Source organism: Alexandromys fortis, unplaced genomic scaffold (assembly GCF_014885135.2).
Source record: "Alexandromys fortis isolate MF-2015 unplaced genomic scaffold, M_Fortis_MF-2015_v1.1 scaffold_1, whole genome shotgun sequence".
NCBI lineage: Eukaryota > Metazoa > Chordata > Mammalia > Rodentia > Cricetidae > Alexandromys > Alexandromys fortis.
In genome coordinates, this window is record NW_026067927.1 from 9464769 (window position 1) to 9486184 (window position 21416).

A 21416-nucleotide genomic window follows, 5' to 3' on the forward strand; every position below is an offset into this window, starting at 1 on the left:
GGTTCTGGCCCACTGGGTGACCAGATTTTCCACTCAAACTCGTGGCCCCTAGTATACTGTTGGTGTAACATTCCAAGATAGAGTCTCTAGATCTCTTACAATATCATAGATTGTAGGAAGTTCAGCCATCATATCATATCATCAACCAGATAGATATCTGTCTGGTATGGTCATCAGGGAACACAGGAGGACTATCTGGACATACAGACTCTCTGACTGTCTGTGCTTCCAGCCTCTGACTGTCTGAGCTCCCAGCCTCTGATTGACTGAGCTTCCAGCCTTGGACTGTCTGAGCTTCCAGCCTCTGTCTGAGCATTCAGCCTCTATCTGAGCATCCAGCCTCTGACTGTCTGAGCATCCAGCCTCTGTCTGTGCATACAGCCTCTGTCTGAACATACAGCCCCTGTTTGAGCATGCAGCCTCTGACTGAATCCTCCTTCTACCACTTGACTTTTTCTCTTATGTTCTCTCCCCACCTCTTTCTCTCTTCCTCTCTTTCTCTCACCCTATCCCTTTACTTCTCCACTCCTTTTTGTCCCCGTTATCCCGTCTTTTTAAAAATTCTCTCAAATTCAAAAGGAGAAAGAAAAAAAAAAAGAACATTCTTCTTTCATGGTTCTAGCATACGCATACACACACACACACACACACGAAAAGAAGAGCACATAAAACAAAGAAATTAACGTAAATAATTGCTGAGAGAGAGAAAGAATTAAAATTACAAGTGAGACCACACAATAAATAGTATCCAGAGTACTCAGAACTATATGTTGTTTTTTTTTTCATCCTCACTGTGGTTTCCTTAGATGATCTTATTTTCTTTATTTTCATGTTGACTTCTTAGAATGAAAACTTGTATCAAATTACTAATACTATATATATTTTCAGGCCACACTTTACAATAGCGACTGTATTCTTTTTCTCCTCAACCTAAAATATTTCTTTATCTCCCACATTAAACACACAGCTCTGTGCTGGCTGATCTGTGAAGTGGGATCCTTGGACAGTTTGCACTGGATGTCTTGAAAGGGCCAGGCATTCACACTCTGTTGGTGACTGTGAAGACTTTTTCATTTTATTGCATAGAGAAGTGGATGCGGCATTGTGGACCAGCTTTCAGCATCAACTAAATGAATGAAGCACTCACATTTCCTCTTAATGAAGATGATGGGAAAGGCTAGGAGTTGTACTAGAAATTGTCACATGAGACTTTCCTAGGGAGACACAGAAGAAACACACACACACATACACACACACACACAATGTACCCATACACATAAACTTCTCCTAGATAGGAAACTTACAACAGACCAAAGTAGAGATTACATCAAAGTTGACAGGGTGAACCAGTAAGTTTGCTGGAGGCACTAACAGCAGTATGACCAATAATGACATAATAGTAGCTGTATCTCTGCGAAGCTCAGAGGGTGACAACTCATACAAACTGCACAACTAGGCCTCCCTGGAAGACCTGCAGTCACCACAACCAGTCAGAAACTCCCCTTTGGGGATGTCATCTTACCCTTACCCCAGGCAGCTCAGCTAGCCAGTGTTTTGCTAATTCTAAAATATTCAGAAGAGCCTTCATGATAGTGTAAGGTTCAACCTCTCCAGATGTGTGACTTTTGTCTACTTCCTGAGACTCGTTCTGGAGGGATTATATCAACGAGCAGGAATTTGCCACACAGTGTTTCATGTGTTAAACAATAAATGGGTCATATAGGCACATGTGTTTGCCCATCTGGTCCCCAGATGTTACAGCTGCCTTGGGAGATTTGAAAGTTTTACCAGGGGTGACAAACGTCAGGGAAGACCAGTGAGGAGGCCTTTTAGCTCTGTTTCTGCTCTGTTTATATATGTTCCTCAGCAAGCTAGAATGACAAAGAGCCCTGGTGACTCAGCATGTGTGTGGCGTGCCCAGTCAGCATGAGTGCCGCATACCTTTCCCAGTATGATGAACTGGAATCCCTTCAAACTGAATCAAAGTAAATACCCCCTCTTATAATTTCCCTCTGCTAAGTGATTCTCACCAAAACAAAGGTCAAAGAATCTGTTATAGAACTCTATTAAACATTGTACATGCAACATTTCCGCCAGCCCTGGCCAGGCATTGGGGTCTATTCTTCTTTCCGTGTTTTATAGCTGTAAATCCTGAAGTGATGAATAAAAATGCCTCAGGGTCACACAGCAAGTTGTAGAATGTTAATTTGGGCATAGACAGGCATGCTATAGAATATATATATATATGCATGTTTTGAATATTTTGGATATATCCAAAACACACGTTTTAACTATCCATTATTTTGTAAAGCCGAGACTAATTTACCCTTATATTCTTATAAGACCAACTTAGTGTACTAAAATCAAATCAAGACTATGAGTCATATCTAAATGTATAAATTTACACTATTTCCAGTTTATTCTGACTGCAAGATTATGTGGTTACTATTGTTACTCTATCTTCAACAAACTCGTTTCACTAACATTCTACTTAAATACGTAAACATGCCTGCGACAATAGCACCTAAAATCCAACCATGGTCTGCCCAGGTGTCAGTTTCTCCAAGCTATGGATGATGATTCCTAGTTCTCCTTATCAGAACTTGAAAGAATCTGAAGTTAATATCCATGTTCAACACCCTGTTTCATAGGCCAGTCCTTTGAGATTTTGCTAAAAGCCCAACACACAATATTCCAAGACCATTATTATATGCTCTCAGTAGCATGAACTGAATAAAAATGGACACATTACAAAGTCATGGTTCCTCCAAGAGTGATTGGAAATAGATCGAAAACGCTGCAGCACTAACTCAACCAGCCATTCCATCATCAGCTTGTCTCGGAGCAGTAATAAACTTCTCGGTCTGCTAAATTTATGGAGTGGAAGTGTGAGCACAGCCTCCCTGTGCTACCCACAGCTTTGCTCAGGTCAGGAGCAGTGATCTGGAGGTCTGCATGTTGACCATTAGAAGTACTATGTCGACTTCCGCCAATGTTCTGTTGTTAGTGATTACTTTGAGAAAAGCTCATTAGTTGAGAAGATGCATCATGCTGTCTCAACAAAAAAGACAGAAAAGGCTGCCATACAGAAGTGGTTTTTTTTTTGTTTGTTTGTTTGTTTTTGCAAGAGATTTGAGAGATTGCTTCCAGTGTAGAATTATAAAATTAAGAGTTTACATTACAGATACATTTTGTGTTTGTATATCCACTAATATGACCAGCAACGGAGAGCCATGATAGAAGTAGACAAGTGCCTCCCTGAGACATTGTCCACTCAAATGAAGGTAATATCTCTACCTTAGCACAGTGAAGGTACCATACAATATGATACAATGAAAAATCCTACTGTTGATTGACTTATGAAATTAGTAATTCAAGGTGCCCATACTCCACAATTTGACAATGCACTTGATTTTATATCACCAAACTATAATGACAAACAATACTTGCTCTTCAGGGATTTGACTTTCAGTCAGTGTTTTTTGAAGTCTCATTCTATCTGCTGGTTTTCCATTTTTATTGCTTCTTTAACACTTAAGATTCCTCTACATGAATGTTCAAGCACATTGTATCAGGCTTTGATGATTTTATATCTGTTCTTCTACATCACATATTTTTCCCCTAGGCACAGACAATGTACTTGGTAATTCCTGACTCATGGCTGCCTTCCGCATGAGCCCCATCAAAGCCAGCACCTGTTTTGACTCATTGTTACATTTTTTAGCAGCCAGCATGCTCAGGTCTGTAGCACAACAGTGAGAGCTAAACCACAAAAGAATACTCCAAGGAGCCATCCAGTCAAATGTGACCAGCCTACTAGGAGCAAGAAGCTTAAAGAAAACTGGCTGTGGCTTCCCCAGAAACTATTAATTGCCTGTAGCTCCTCAGTTAGGAGTGTAGACTAACAAAATCCTTCCTACTCTAAGCAAGAATGTTGACCCGCTGGATCTTATTCAGGAAAACACAGCTGTTTTGAATTCATTATGATAATTGCTCTGTCATTCCCAGGAGACAGTGTTTGCTCTGATCCTCCCAGCCTCTAACTCTTAGAATCTTTCTGCCACTTTTTCCACAACAGTAGAGGTGTCCCATTTGGGTCTGAGAACTCCACTGCCACTTCCTCTCTGCACTTGGACCACTTGTGACTTTCTCCATTATCCATAACCCTTCAAAAACTTCTCTGATGAGAGCTGCACTAATTTAGAAGTAGAGCGACGAAATTTTAGATGACAGTTTAGCAGAATAAAAAGTTGTAGGTTTACCGCTGGGGCATGGGAGGTTTCCAACCATGGCTTCCTGGCTAGATTTCCAATACCAGGAATGTGTTTTCTTCTGTGGAGCAGGAATACAAGCGTTTAAATTGAATCACTTACACCGAATTATGCTCATCTCAAAAGCCATGGGTTGCCAAATAAAATTCCTAGTATCAGGTTTGGGATATCTGCATCTATGCTTTTCCAGAGTGTTCCAAAGAATCCCCAAATGACAAATGCTAGTGATACTGCTCTTGATTTCCTGATGTAACTTGATGGTGAGACTCTATTGCTGAAAATACTGCACATATTTGTTAGGTGATATGGAGAAAGAAAGAAAGAAAGAAAGAAAGAAAGAAAGGAAGGAAGGAAGGAAGGAAGGAAGGAAGGAAGGAAGGAAGGAAGGAAGGAAGGAAGGAAAAAGTACAGACCAGGAAAGAACCTCCCTGTTGGCTAGCTCTCGGAGTACAGGAGCGTGCTGTGCAAGCTGCTATGGAAAGAAGTCAACAACAGCATCACTCCAGTTTGTGCCAGTTGAACTGCAATAGTGATCAGTTTGGCATGGTATGCCTATGAGTGCAATAGTAGCAGGAATGTCACAGGATAAGAAACTGCTTCCTGGATGAGTTTAAGGTTCACTCAATACCACATGCCTAGTATTGTAAATCTAGCCAGAAACCCATGGCCAGGAAGCTTACAGGCCCCTATGGTGAGCCTAAAACTATTATTCTGCTAAATGGGAGTAGTATCACACTGCTTTTTAATTCCGAACTGTCTATAGATTAGTAAGGCTTTCATCACAGTTCCTTTCTGCAGTGGGCTATGGTTGATGCAAAAACCTACAGCTGGTCAAAGGGCAGAGATTGAATGGTAGTGGAGTCCTCGGACATAAATGGGACGTCTGTAACACACCCATCCTGAAGGCTCAGGGGCCATTGTGGAGGAAATGGAAGGAAAATTGTAAAAGCCAGGGGTTGAAGAGGACCAGAACAAACCACTGTCTTATGAACATAACAGTGCCATTGTTTTCATGAACTCAAAACAGATGTGTTTTCTTGCATGTGGTAAAGCAAGTCAACATACTAGTTTGTGGGGGGATAAGGGCTGTTTAGCCACCACTCCTAACCAAGAAACTATGGCTTCTCGGAAAGAGAGAGCAAGCTTTTTTGTTTGTTTCTTTGTTTGTGTTTTTGTTTTGTTTTGTTTTTTAAGTGATGTTGTTTCTAGTATTTAATCATATTTCCATGAATGGCCTCGCACCCACAAATACATAGACAGCAGAAATTACAGAGTGGATGCATTATTGGTAAAGGGAAGGGGACTAGGGTATCAAGAGGTAGGGACATACCTGGTTGTAACTGGGGTAACATGTTGAGTAAATATGATCAAAATATATTGTGTGAAATTCTTAAATTTAAAATGATTTTGATATAACTGAATGAATGCTACGAGGATTTCCAACCTTTTTCTGAGAAGATTTATATATATTTCATGAAAATATTTCCCAAATAGTCCGCGAAATACCAATTATATTAAAATTTTTAGCCATCACATATTTCTTTATCACCCATTATGGCATTTTCCAGAATATTGTTATATGATGCTAATTGAAGGCTGCCTTTAATTTTCTTTTTTCCCTTTTTTAAAGATTTATTTATTTATTATGTATACAGTATTCTGTCCACATGTATTCCTGCATGCCAGAAGAGGACACCAAATCTCATTACAGATGGCTGTAAGCCTCCATGTGGGTGCTGGGAATTGAACTCAGGACCTCTGGAAGAGCAGTCAGTGCTCTTAACCTCTGAGCCATCTCTCCAGCCCTAATTTTATTTTTTTTCTAAAAAGGTCATCAGTATAAGTTTGTTAAAAATGGAATAATACAAATACTAACCTTGTATTTACACATCAGTGTTTGCTCAGAAACTTCCTTTCTGTTTTTTCTAAGAGCATAGAAAGTCAGACTTGAGAGGTTAACCCTGTATCTCCATACTCTGGAGACTGAGACCAGTAGATGATCATGACTTTGAGGCTATAGTGACCAGACTAGAGTGACAACCTCACTGAAAGAGGTAGAAAAAAAAATGAAAGAGACAGAGAAATAATAATGAAAAGGGATGATTCTAACTGTTTGAGAAATATAGAATGTCATTTACAAGAAGACTCTACATTTGCAATTAAACATTAAAATATATGATTTCAACATGTTATATCAGGCAGCAAAGTAAATCTCTTTTGCAGATTAGGAATGAGGACGGCAACATAGCATTTTTATTGTTCAACCGGGACCAAAGCTTTAGCAAGGTATTGCTCTATGGTAGTTACAGCACAAAGAAAATAATCATAGTTTAGCGGAAACTATGGGCTCTCAGATACTCAGGGTGTGTATGTGTCTCATGTACAGGATGTTTAAGTAGACACCAGGGGACTGTCTCGAGTAGCAGTTGGGTGTTAGAAGGAAACACTTGGAATTCTCACAGCAGCATGTTGAATAAAAGCCAAATGTAATACTGTACATCTGGCTTGCTTTCTAGAGAGATCTGCAAAATTAATTTCTCTGTAAACTAGACTTGGTTTCTATTGAATCCGTCTACATAAGCATGTTAAGATTGATTTTAGTTAGGTTGTACTCGTGCGAGTTTTGTTAGCCAGTTCCTAGTTTAGAAGAAACAGAGAGACAGCACAGTCCATACTTAATAACAGTTTACTCTTTGTGCCCCTTGGCACTGTCACAAGATGCTCTACTTGCTGTACAGTAGAGTGATTTGGCAGTCCTGCCCTGGAACATCCAAGCTCATTAATAAAACAGCTTCTCATAAGCAATAAATATAAAATGGACATATGAAATTAAGCCAAAAATCACACCTGTTCAAAGTTATAGAAATCGTACAATAGAAGCTATTTCACACATGTGCAGCATGTCTGCAGAGCCATGCTATGGCTTGAACATCTTAGATCAGAAGTGCTGTAGGATATTCGTTTGCCTGACACTTTGAGCCCAACACTAAAGTTTACTTTAAATGAGAGGGCAGAATTAGAGACCAGATGATCAGAATTAGTCATAGAGGTTTTAGAAGACCCGGAAGACATATAGAGAAACACAGGATGCAATGGAGACGGACGTAGAAAACTTTATGGCACTTTTGGAATATGGAAGGAGAAAGAAAGGAGGTCATTGGTAATTTCTCCACTGCTTCTTTGATCAATCAAGTTTTTACCCTGATATCTGATCCGTGAGTTTTAATTAATAATAGAACAACATGAGTAAACACTTCGCAGAGGTTCCTGCAGTGTGGTATCTAGGTTCCTAGTAGCATCAGATCAACAAAAAAACTTGGTAGAATTACAACTTCTGAGGCCCCACCCCAAATATACTGCATAAAAACTTTAGAAATAGGATCCACAATATATATTTTAACAGGTACTTTTGATCATTCTGTTCTTTACTCCATGCTGTGAACAGTGCCATGGATTCAGGTTACCCAAGTTCAGATCTGGTTCTCTGATCCTGTGATCATACATGCCACATTAGTACTGTGATCACAGTTATTGTTATGCTAACTTAGAGTTGAACTAAGCTATGTTTAAAAAACAATTGGGAGTGTATGTAGCAAGCAGATCACAATCAGGTACTATTAGCTGCATCATCATATTTACCCTCACTAACACATGGATTTGAGTTAACAAAATTTTACAAAAGGATGTTTATTAGATACCAAATTTTATGCTTTTATTGCAATTTCATTGCAGTATATCCTCAGAAAAATAATGCAAACTATCACTTCATTGTAGAGACATATTTCTGAGATTCTGGGAGTTTTAATAAATCCCATGTTGTAACAAGTGCAAATATGTTAAACTTAATCCAGAGTTGCTGGAAACTGTGTATATCTGAGTAAAATGCCATAGCACTTTCAATCTCTTAGAAACCAGTGAGTCCTGTGAGGAATCAGATATTTGACACAGTGTAGCTCCTCAAGTCGTTTTTATCTTCTGTCTACTCGGTAAATAAGGAGAACATTTCATGTGACAATGTAAATATGTACAAATTACAACTTCATTTAAAGTAAAATTGATGAATAATTAAAATGTCATATGTCTTTGCCTATTTTATCTTCATGTTATTTTCAGCTTTCATCAGACAATAATTTAAAAATCCAGTATTAAAGAGATTGAAAGGACTTTATACTACTTAAGTCTAAGGACTGGAATATATACTAAAAACATTGGTACACATTTCTTGTTCATGTTTCTTTGTCCTTTTTACCCCAACCATATGGAGTCATTGGAAGGGGCCTCTAACCTCATGAGTATTACAAGATTCCCGGGAAGTCACTTATTTGGTTATATCACATAAGATTCTAGTCTTATCTCACTAGCAGTCATTTTCTGAAATGATCCCCTTTTACTTTTAATGACATTGTATTCATTTTACGTGTGCGAGGTAGGGCTGAAGGTGCCATAAAATGTGAGTGCAGATAAGGGAACAGCTTTCAGAACTTGGTTCTCTCTTTTAATCATGTGGGTTCAGGAATCAAAATAGAATTATCATGCTTGGTGACAGGATCCTTTGCCCACTAAGCCACATCACCAGCCTTAAAAACTCTGTTAATGGTTTTCACAGAGCCAACCTACAATTAATTCTTGGAGGAAATTCCATAAGAAGACATTCACGTTGCAAAGGATTAGATGTGGGTTCTTGTTGGCGTGCAAGGAAGAATGAGGCCATTAGCTTGACAGCTCATGAGAAGCTCATTCTACCTACAACCACATTAGTCTACAAGCAGATGCACTCAGTCAGGTGTTCAGATGAGATTTTTAATCTGGATGAATTCTAGTGACAGACTCTAAGGCAATTGATTCAAGAAAACCAGTCACATATTAATATCTTAAAAATATCTGACATAATTCACATTCCCACACTTTATATATGTTAAATTCCTAAATGTGTTATGCAGCATTAGACAATACAAGGATGAAGTACTTGCAAGTGTAGACTATCGGATAGCTACCCATGTGTTTTTTTTTTTTTAATTAAGTTTCTAAGCCATGATCTCTTTTTCTAGAAATAGTATCTGAATAAGATTGTATAAAGTCCCTACTTATGTGAGCTGCTTTATTTCTGTTAGGGTTCTAGACAAACCCCCAAAGAAGAATAAACTACCACGTATGCAATAACAAGAGTGCTTTATTAATTACTTCCAACGTTTGGGTAGCACTTGGCAGACCATCGAAGGTCACAAACTTGCTTTGAGTGGAGTTAGGGGAATTCCATGGAGAAGGGATTAATATGGGTCTGATTGGTAGAGCAAAGATTAGTCTGGGGGTTGATTAGTGGAAGGTCCTAGTGGTTAGGGACCTTCCACCAGAAGGGTAGGGAAAGCTGTCTTTAGTTATAAGGAGATTGGGAGGGACTTTGGGGTCCTTCTGAGCCAGCAGAAGGGATCCTGGGGTACCTGCTGAGCTATCAGAAGGCTGTAACTTTTTTTGAGGACTATCTGTTTAGTTCTGTCCCATTTTACTGAAACAAAACTAAGGCTTAGATTTCTCTTAGGCTACAAGGAGAACCTGCTTTGTGCCCCGCCCCAACTTTCTCATTTTCCACTCACCTGTATTGTTGCACTCTGAGGGCTATATCCCTGTGCCATATATATTATTCCCCTGACAGAGTGATCAGAGTTATGTCTATTTTCTCCTTCCTTCCTTCCTTCCTTCCTTCCTTCCTTCCTTCCTTCCTTCCTTCCTTCCTTCTTTCCTTCCTTTTCTCACTCTCTCACCCCCCTCTTTCTCTCTTTCTTTCTTTCCATAAAATTAGGATAATTTAATTTTCTCAATAGAAACAGTTTTCTCTTTCCTTTAATTCCATCTGCAATTCATGCGGGGGGGGGGGGACAGTGAGTTTGTTGGGCTCCTTTAAGAGCTTGTTTTAGGTGTTACTGACATGAAAGTGGGTTACTTCGTGCTATAGCAATGGAAACTTTGTAACCAGCCTGATAGTGAATTCCCCAAAATTGAACAGATAGTATCCAGCCTTACTCTTTAGCCTCTACACAGAGCCTGAAATTTGCTTAAGGTAGAATTACACACAAGTGTTTAGAAGGAGATATTGGGAACTTTAGTGAGAATCTAATGATTCTCTCCAGCCCTATCCTTTTAGAGGAATATCAATAGTAAATAAGTCAAGCTGTGATAAACTTTTTGAGCAGACAAAACTCGTCTCATGAACACTGCAGTTGTTCTGCTAAGGGAATGGTACCAAACAATACAGTGTGTCCTTGTGTAGCCTCAGGCAGACCCCAATCTCAGGTCCTCCCACTTTAGACACCCAAAATCATGGATTTCAGGGGTGCACAACTACATCCCCACACCTGCTGAAACTGAACTTTTGTTCGTTGCTATTACATTGCATCCCTTTTCATCTAGCAGCCCCCCACCCACCCTACCACCTTCTTTACCAACAGATGAGGTTCCACATATGCATATACAGAGTATCTAAATCCTGAGTACTGATGTAAAACCTCAGCTCTCATTTTAAGAGGAATAAGAGAGTTTATTCTTGCGTCATTCTGAGTGACCACATTTAAGTCCTTCCAAATTTCATATTCCAACATGGAAGCAGTTTCATAAAATTTTACAATTTTAGAGACCAAAGAAAATCAGAATCCAAGGCAAGTTAAAACTGTATTAGTGACTACCTCAGAGAGACAGAAATAGTGAAAAGACAGGAGGAGATTTTCTATACACCTAAGATGTTATCTAATGACATTCTTTGCTTTTGAATTAATGGAAAACAGTGAAGACAGTGATCTGCACAGTTAATAGATTCCAAAAGATTTCTAATTTGTTCTAAAAATCCCTTTTCTCACAAATTTGTTTAAATAAATACATATGATTATGTTGTGGCAATCGATCAGCCTTTCAATTCAACTGTCAAAGCAGTACTTAGAGTAGCCATTCAAAATATCAACCAAGAAAATATGATTTACCCTGAGATCTGACATAATAAAATTCAGGAAAGGACAAGGTGAAACCTTTATATGCTTAACACTTTAACTTCCTTAACAAAGGAGGAGATGCTTAGTTCTCAGTATTAAGAATGCATTGCAGCAAGAACTTAGAATGCATTGTGCAACAAGTATTAAGAATGTGTGCATGCAGCAATCACTGAGTCACATCGGGATGCTCAACTAAAATGCGAAATTATCAGAAAAGCATTAAACCAAGCATAAAACGCAAGCTGTCTGACATGGGGTCACTTAGGAAACAGGTCAGAACAAGTGAGAAGAAAATGCAAGGATAGCATGAAAAAGTAGGGTCATCACTGTGAAATAGCACAGCCCCTTGGATCTCTCGGTTTTTCTAAGGAGCTAACATATCCCACTTTGGCTAAATTATTGTACAGATGCTATTGGGAAGAAAAACTTCAGAAAAGAATCCATGTCTGAAGAGACTGATTGACTTAGGGTGTTTCAGTACCTTGGTAAGATTGGAATGTTACAGTCTCAGATTTGTTTATTTAAACAAATTTGTGAGAAAAGGGATTTTTAGAACAAATTAAAAAATAGCCCATGACCCTTAAATAACACTTTTTACTTAGAAGTAAAAACCTAAGATGACACAAGTAAGTATAAGGCATACTGTAGTAACCTCCATTTGATTTAGACTACACACACATCTACTTTCCTGATAATTCTCTGGACACTCAAGCTGCTTTACCTGTCCCCATGCTATGAGTAGACATGCCCATCTAAACAATGCACCTAGCAACCTCAGACCCCAGACTGTATCAGGATGAATTTACTCACTTTTAGCAATCTAAATGATTTGTTTCCCTGTCTTAGTGTCCTTTCCTGTTTCTGTGATAAGATACTCTGACCTATGAAACTTAAGGGCTAAAGGGTTTGTCTAGGTCCATAGTTCAAGGTCCCAGTCAATCATTATACAGAAGTCAAGGTGGCAGGAATTTGAATGTCCTGTCACGCGATGACTATAGTCAAGAGCAGAGAACAATCAATTATTCTGTGACTGCTTCTGATCAGCTCACTGTCTTCATGTGTGCAACTCCGGTCCTGCGCACAATTAAGACGCATCTTCTCGCATTCACAGTAAAGTGAACTTATACTCTCAAGTGAACTGTTAAGGAAAACACTTATCTTTTTTTTTTAACCACACTATGCCTGGGCATAATTAGACAGACATATTGTTAAAAACAAGATACCTTATAGGAAGGGAAATGTTCAGTACAGAAAAGACTTAATGTTTCACTCCAATAGAGAAACACCCAAACTCAAAGTGCTCCTTCTCCTGAACCTCATCAACAAACACCTGAAACAATAATTGTGATCCTTGAGTATCATGTTGTTCTTTTCTTTTGATTTGCTTTAACTAAAATTTTTAAAATCTTAGTGAGTTCTTGTTTCTATTGATTTAATAAGAGCCCTAGAACCCAGAAATACCTGACCATGACCGGTAGCAAACCACTTCTAATGTAGTCTTACCTCCTATCCCACATCTCCAGAAACTCACACCTTTATAGCTCAGGTTTATAGTTCTTGTGTCGATTGCGTTTGGGTGGGTTACTCAGTCTAGGGGTTTGTAACTCACCCTGCAATCAGTTATTCCAGGGTCACGGAGGGGCGCTACCTGGAAGGGAATGGGCTAGGACAGAAGAATGAGGCTAAGCAGATTTGTCAAAGCTTCCCTTATTAGGATCATGGTTGCTGCTTATATAGGCCAAGAAGAGTAGGGAAACTGGACTCTTGCCATGTGTTCTAGGTCACGTAGGCCAGGTTACGTTCGGACAGGTAGGCCAAGAAGTCACGAGTTGCCACACCTGGTTCCCTGGATAGCTGGAATGTGAGGTGGTTCTCCTAACAGATTAGCAGTTAATTGGGTGTGAGGCAGGTTCTCAATAGAACATAATTATGGGTGTGGGGTTCTCTGCAGGCTCCCCAAGGTGATGGTTCCTGTAATGATTTTTAGGGGGGAAGTGGCTCGTGACATTCTTGTTTACTAATTTCTCTTTGCCATCTCTCCTAAGAAAATTTTCATATTATCTGGAATCTTATTGTACAATAAAAATAAGTCTTGTTATCTCAAATTCCTCAAAGACCACCTGTTCCTTTTCTTCAGCTATTTTAGATTTAAGTTTTAGATCTGAAAGTTCCATAGGTAGACTACTATATCAAAATATCCATGTAACAACACCAGTATGAGAATTTTCATACTGAATAAAAATAATTTCATATAAGAAACAAAACATACACAGTTTTAGAGGTAACAATAAAACAAAATCATGGCATGAAAAAAAATTGTGTGTTGTAGAATATTTGGAAAGTTAAAGTAGTGTGTATGAAGTATAAAGGACAGTCAGTTTATACACTTATGTTTCTGAAACCCATAGGAAAGTTTAGATCGTTATTCTAAACACATCATACTGTTCCACTTCCTTCCAAGGCTTGTTTGCATCACTCCCTTGTATGCAGCACAGGGTCCAGCACCATGTTTCAGTTGACTCAATTTTTGTAAAATTCTCAGTCACATCTTACAAAGTATCCTGTCACCCTTCCTCTGCTGAAGAGTAGTTATCTATGTTCTCCCAGATAGTATTGCAATCATTATGCCCATGGTAACCCCTTCTCTGAGACACTCAAGTTGATTTAATTTTTGTTCTCGGCTAACTCACTACCTGGCACAAGCATTTTCTGTAACTGTTATAGATCTTTTATTTTAATTCAATACACTCACAGGATAACCTATTTGAGACTGCCTCTCTCTTTGACCTTTGCCTCTCTCACTGTCTTGTTTATGGTCTCTTCTTGTCCCTCCCCACATTCTATCTTCACTTTTGGTTTGTAGATTCAGTGCACTCAATATATAAATGAGAAATAAATGAGCCATTTGTGACAGAAGCCATATACTTCTGTACCTGACAACAAGACAGCAAAAGAGACATGAAAGTTACATCAGTAGCCCAAGGACACACTGGTATGCTTCTTTAATTTACTGGAAGGGGAAAAAAACAAATAAATATCCTGCAGTGTCTTTCAAACAAATTAAGCACATAGAAATCATTTTCATTTTCATATCTAGACTGGAAATCTACAGTGCCATTGCTCCGAAATGAAAATGACCTTTATCTATCACATACATGTCTTAACACCAGTGTGCTGATGATTCTAACAGTTATGACAGCCCTTGAAAACAGGCTTCACCACAGTTTCAGCTCACCTGATGTAGATCCCCTCCCCCATCTTTTGAAGTGAGTGATCCACATAGAACTTGGCTTGGCTTGCATCACTGGCCAGGTGTATTCATTTTATTTAGGATAACAAAAAGGCAAAGGAAAGAGAGTTTGGTCAGATGGAATCTTTGTTCACTGTACTCTCCCACTTCCTCTGCCCTTCGCCTTTACTTTGTTGAACTATGACTGTGCCATCTCTTCCTTGCGGAAGAGAGGAGAATAAAAGCTTTCACTTGTGTGGATGAATAGCGTGTGCTTACTGAAGTCACTCCAGCAGTGCACAATAAAACTGGCTGTGAGATCAAGATCAATGTACGCAAACGGGTCCTCGATGCTGCCTTCAGAACTATTGAGATTTTGTTTGTTTGTTTCTTTGTTTGTTAAAAGAAAGAAAAGATGGCATAAAAAATAAAGACAAGCAGAAGATACAGAGGTTTATGTTACTGAATAATAACCAAGAGGTATTTGTGAACAAATCTTCCTCAAAGTGATTGGAGAGAGAATATATAGTTGCAGGAGAGTAGAAATGGCAAAGTCATACAGAACTAATTATTAGAATCCCAGGTCTCAGAGATTATGATGGGGTTTTATTTTTAATGTCAGCAGAGAGTAAAAAAAAAAAAGAGCCCATAATGAAGAAGGGTATAAAGGCATAAATGGGAAATTCTGGAAGGAGAAAAGGGAGAGGAGAAACTTTTGATTAAATACAATATCAAAAGTAACCAAAAAAAAAAGAACTTGCTTCATTACCACCCTTTATTACTACACAATCATATTTTATTTTCAAAATATTCTAGGCCTTTGTTTTTCAGTCAAGACTACTGAAGTCAAACTCTCTTTTCATATATATGACCATATTTTGCTCTACATGGCATGTCTTAATACATTGGGTTTCATAAAAGTTATTAATTAAAATTCAAAATGATTCATTAAATTTGGTCTACTTTAGATGATATAAAAGTCTATGGTTTTGACATGGGCATATTAAAACAATGTATTCCAATTTTCCATGGATAATTTTTTAGAAGTCATATTCTTACATAATACTTTTTCAGTCTTATCATAAAAGATAAGAGTTTTGATTCAGTAGAACTGATATATTTCCCAATTTTTAACATGATAAAATTTTGGTCCACCGTGACTCAATATTAAGATTCCAGTATGCTAGAATTCTGTGAAAACATTTCATATACCTTGAAGCAAATCATTTTTCTGTCTAAGGTAATTTTTGAGTAGTAGATAAAACATAAAAATGACATAGGTCAAAATAAGGAATGCTTCATGAGTGACAACAAAATGATGTTAAATTAGGATTTCATAGCATTATTAATTTTATAAATGGGAAAGTAAGTGCTTATGTCTTAATATAGCCATAAAATTATATTTTGATATCTCTCTTGCTGCTGTAGAATGAATGATGGAGTTTCTTTTGGGGGTAATAGTAACTCTCATCAATTATTATAAGAGCAGTGTAAGTATTTTAAAAATGTATAGATTTTTGGAGTAAGCATGCTGGAAGCTTATATTGATCTAAAATTAATGAAGAAATTAACATATCTCCCTGGTCAATAATACATTAATCAGCATCTATTATAAACAAAGGCTTCTGTTTCTCCCATTCCCATAGTCATTTAATCCCAAAGAAACACACAGAGGTTTATAACAATAATAAACTGTTGGACAATTATCTCAGATTTAGTATTAATTTAGCCCTTACAACTTAAATTAACCCATAATTCTTGTCTATGCTAGCCACATGTTGTGATACCTTTTATTAATGAGGCATTCTCGTCATGCTTCTTTTGTGTCTGAGCGGCGACTGCAGACTGAGACTTTCCTCTTCCCAGAATTCTCCTAGTCTGGTTTGCCTGCCTATATTTCCTGCATAGCTACTGTCCAATTGGCATTTTTTATTAAGCCAATATGAATGACGAATCTTTATAGGGAACAAGAGCATTACCCACAGCACTTCCCCATTTTTCTTTTGAAAACAAGACCATGAATCTAATCTGCTTTGTTTAGCTTTTCTTCTGACCATTATCCTTGACAACTTGTAACAAACACACTAAAAAAAGATAAACATCCATTTTGGGGGGAATGTTATTGTACTTTTCAGGCTACTTCCTGCTGATTGGGGACACTGATAATTTTATGGGGAACCCGAAGGAAATTTATGATTATGGTCAAGTCCTGACTGGAATATTCTTTGAAACTGGATTATCTCAGCCAGCAGTCCTGATACTGTTCTGGATATAGAATTCAGAATGTTCTGGATTATAGAAACTGCAACAGAGGTTGTGGAGGAAATGTCTTTTAAATTAATTGTAGTATCCTATACTAACTAAAAGGAAGTAAGTTTGTGAAAGCAAAAGGAAATCTCAAGGACATTAAAAACTGTAAAATTTGGAGCAAACATATAGCTGAACAGAGAAGTTAGAAAAATTTAAGAATGGCAGACAATAAATCTGCTGAGGCATGTTAAAAAGGATAGAATGATGGTACTGACTTTTTCTAAGAAGCCATGAACAAGAAAGGTGATTGAAATGAGAGTATTTAGACAGTTGTTCTATTTAACATATGTTAGTTAATGGTAATGAAATATTAATTTTGAAATTATCCACAGTCAAGCACTGGACTGAGCTTCTGGAGTTTAGTTGAAGAAAGGGAGGAGGAATTATATGAGCAAGGGGGTGTCACGATCATGACTGAGCATATAATCCCTCCTCCCTTTCTTCAACTAAACTCCAGAAGCTCAGAATTGGGAGCATGGGGGCAGGGAGTAGAAAGAAGAGGAGAAGGGGGACAGTTGAGGAGAACTTGAGGAAATGGGGTAGTTGAGATGGAGGAAGGACAGATATGAGAGCAAGGAAAGAGAGGGAGCCATTATGGGGTTAGCAAGAAACCTGGCTCTAGAAAAATTCCCAGGAATCCATAAGGATGACCCAGCTAAGACCCTAAGCAATAGAGGAGAGGGTGCCTAAGCTGGCTTTGCTCTGTAGTCAGACAGATGATTATCTTGAATATCACTATAGAACCTTCGTCCAACAAAGACAGAGACCCACTTCAGAGCACTGAGCTGAGCTCCCAAGGTCCAGTTGAAGGTGGAAGGAGTGAGAGTATGAGCAAAGAGGTCAAGACCATGAGGGGTTCACCCACTGGGACAGTTTACCTGAGCTTATGGTAGCTCACTAACTCTAGCTGAAATGGGAAGGAAAAAGCGTAGGATCAAACTAGTCCCTCTGAATGTGGTTGACAGTTGGGGCAGACTGAGGGGCCAGTGACAGTGGCACTGGGATTTGTCTCTTTTTAAATATTTATTTATTTATTTATTTATTTATTTATTTATTTATTTATTATGTATACAATATTCTGTCTGTGTGTATGCCTTCTGGCCAGAAGAGGGCACTAGACCCCATTACAGATGGTTGTGAGCCACCATGTGGTTGCTGGGAATTGAACTCAGGACCTTTGGAAGAGCAGGCAATGCTCTTAACCTCTGAGCCATCTCTCCAGCCCTGGGATTTGTCTCTACTGCATGTACTGACTTTATGGAATCCTATTCTCTTTGGATGTATACCTTGCTCAGCCTAGATGTAGTAGGAAGAGCCTTGGACTTTCCATAGTGCAGGGTGCCTTGCCTCTCTTAGGATTGGAGGGGGTGGAGTGGGAGGGTATGTGGAGGAAGTGGGAAGAAAGGGGGGAGTGGGAATCTGGATTGGTATTTTTTTTAAAGTAATAAAATAAAATAATAAAAAGATCATGATTGGGAAACCCACAGAGAAACCTGACCTGAGTTAGTGGAAGCACATGGACCCTGGACTAACATCTAGGTAACCTGCATGGGACGGAACTAGGCCCTCTGAATGTGGGTTACTGTTAGGTAGCTTGATGTGTTGGGGGGACCCCTGGCACTGGGACCAGGACTTATCCTGGGTATATGAACTGGCTTTTTGGAGCCCATTCCCTATGATGTGATACCTTGCTCAGCCTTGATGCAGGCAGGAGAGAGACTTGGTCCTGACTCCACTTGGTGTGCCAGAATTTGTTGACTCCCCAAGGAAGGCCTTACTGACTCAGAGGAGTGGAAGGGTGGTGGGATGAGGGGACGGGAGTAGGTGGGAAGAGAGAAGGGAGGAGGAAATAGGGTTGGTATATAAAATGAAAAAAATTAAGAAAAGAAAATAGTCACTGAATAACTCTTATATCATAAGCAGAAATTTCAGATACAGGTGCTAGAATCTTCCCCTTCCTAATGCTCAATTTTGTGTTTCTGTAACGAGGTCAGGATGAAACTTCTATTGCTTTACTCCCAGGTAGTGGTAATCTCCAGGTTTTACTGATTCTTTTAAATATCTAGAAACTGCCCCAAATTAAAAGATCTCTACTTAAACAATTAAACCTTAAGTTTAATTCAATGGATCTCAGAATAAACATGAATTTCTAAAGTAATTTTCAATGCTGAAAAACATATTGACCTCACTTTGAAGACACAAAGATAGTTTCGCAAACACCATCATTTCATTCTATGAAAAGTAGAATTTAGGGTAATTGGAAATGCTTTGCTCGGGTATTTTATCACACTCATTTAAGTGGGCTGGCTTTCGGGTACGAATAACTCTGATCTTGCACTCTCCATGGTCCATAAAACTTCTGAGCAAAGAATAAGGGAAATGGTCATTCATCAAGCTACCTAGGGGAAGGGGAGGAGATTTCCAAATTACTTCTCCAGTCCACATTAATGCTGACAGTTCAAACCATGAACTTTTTAACTATGTTGCTATTCTTGCATTTAAAGGTCATTTTAAGTAATGACCTCAACTATGAAAAATAAATCTTCGCCCATGGACTTTATACAGTTAGAGCAAAGAAAAATTATTTCAAATGACTCTGGCTAAAATAAGTGCATACTTTCTTTGTAACAGATACACTCATCTGTTTTTCTACATTATTTTTATTAAGGTTGGTGGTCCCTAGATTTCTCAAATTGCCTTATGTGAAGAATATCTTAAGAGGAATATACAATCAAATGGATGGATCTCTTACAAATTTTCTTTTTAAGAAACATTAATGGTACTATCATAAGGTTTTATGACAATGATTTTAAGAGATTTTTATTGATAAGCTGCATGTAAAGGAGTGATGTCAGCAAGACATTTCATATGTGAAAAAGGTCATCTTCATATTTTATGACTACTACTCAATGACAGGAATAAAAGTTATGATAATAACAGCATATTAGTTAGTAAAATGATACATTGCTATTCTAAACTGTGTCAATCTGATTGTACCATAATATGACCATTCTTATATAAGTCAGTTAGACTTTCTACAACTTTTACAAAGCTGATTTATTTTAAAATAACTGTAATCATAGTAATGAATCAAAATATAATAATAGATATATAAATAAGTAATAAATAATCTTTATATAAAACTCACCAAATTTATTTGTTAATGGCTAAGGCTTAGAAACTATATGAAGGGCTGACGCAATGGCTCAAGGGATAAAGACAACTGCTGCCATATTTAGGATGTGAACACAATTCCCCAGTATTCACATAGTGGAGACAGATAGTCAACTTCAGAAAGAAGCCTTCTGACCTCTACACATGCCACCTTGGCATGTGCTACCCTTTCCTAAACAAAAACTAAAGAAACCTCCTGAATTATCAGATGATTAATTCATAAGATTCCAGGGCAATAAACAGCATGACTGAGAAACAATGCTGGAATTCCCTTGTGGAAAGGCATATGTGTTTATGCTACTAAATTTAAATCCTTATTTCAGATAAAAAGAGACAAAATGGCTGACTGAATCAATTTCACTAATATTATATGAAAGACTGTGCTCTGAAGCCAGAATTCAAGAAAGAATGTGCAGCCGGGCTATGGTGGCGCATGCCTTTAATCCCAGCACTCGGGAGGCAGAGGCAGGCGGATCTCTGTGAGTTCGAGACCAGCCTGGTCTACAGCGCTAGTTCCAGGACAGGCTCCAAAGCCACAGAGAAACCCTGTCTCGAAAAAACAAACAAACAAACAAAAAAAAAACAAAACAAAAAAAAAGAAAGAAAGAAAGAATGTGCAATTTCCAGACTTTGTTCTCTAAAATATGGGAGTTTGCCTTCTAAAACTGTTTTTCCTCACACTCTCCCTTATATCCTTTGATAAATAGGCCAATCAGAGTCAACATATCAACTTACTAACTGATACAGAGAAACCTGTTTTGGTGAAATGCCCACAGTCATTTATTTTTTCATCTTTGACCAAAACAAATATTACCCTTTTCTGAATGTTGATTCCTTCTACTCATCGTGGCAAAGTCTATCCACACATTTACCTAAGAGGCAGACAAATGGGATGCAAGTCAGTGCTTTCTAAAAGGGCTGACCTTATGGTTAAACCTGGATCATATATTTAAATATGTCTGTGCTTTTTTACTGAATACAGGTTGTCAATCATGCAGATTTCTTTATTCCCAATTCCCAGCAATAAATAATAACACTTGACAACTCAATGGTTATTTAACTCAGAGCCCACTAAGGAAACATTCATATAATTTCATATGAAATCATTTTGTATATTGGGTGAAATTTATATGTGCAATTTAGTAAAGAGAGAGAAGCAGTTTAATTTGTGGATAGTATTTTCTACTTTAATAAATCATGTCAGAGTCCCATTTCCTGTTCTAGGCTCTCTAAATTTGGGGTCTTAATTACTCTTTCCTGTTAGTGTGTTTTAGCCTTTTAAAACTCACAGTGAACATTGTAACATGATACCTGCTGCAATGTACTAACCATGAAACTGGCATGAAAATTGAATGTAATAAAATCATTTCAAACTAAAAAAATCTTAAGGTCAAGATTATGATTTTCAGCAAAATATAACTTTATAGAGCCAAAGTTTCAACAGATTGGACACAA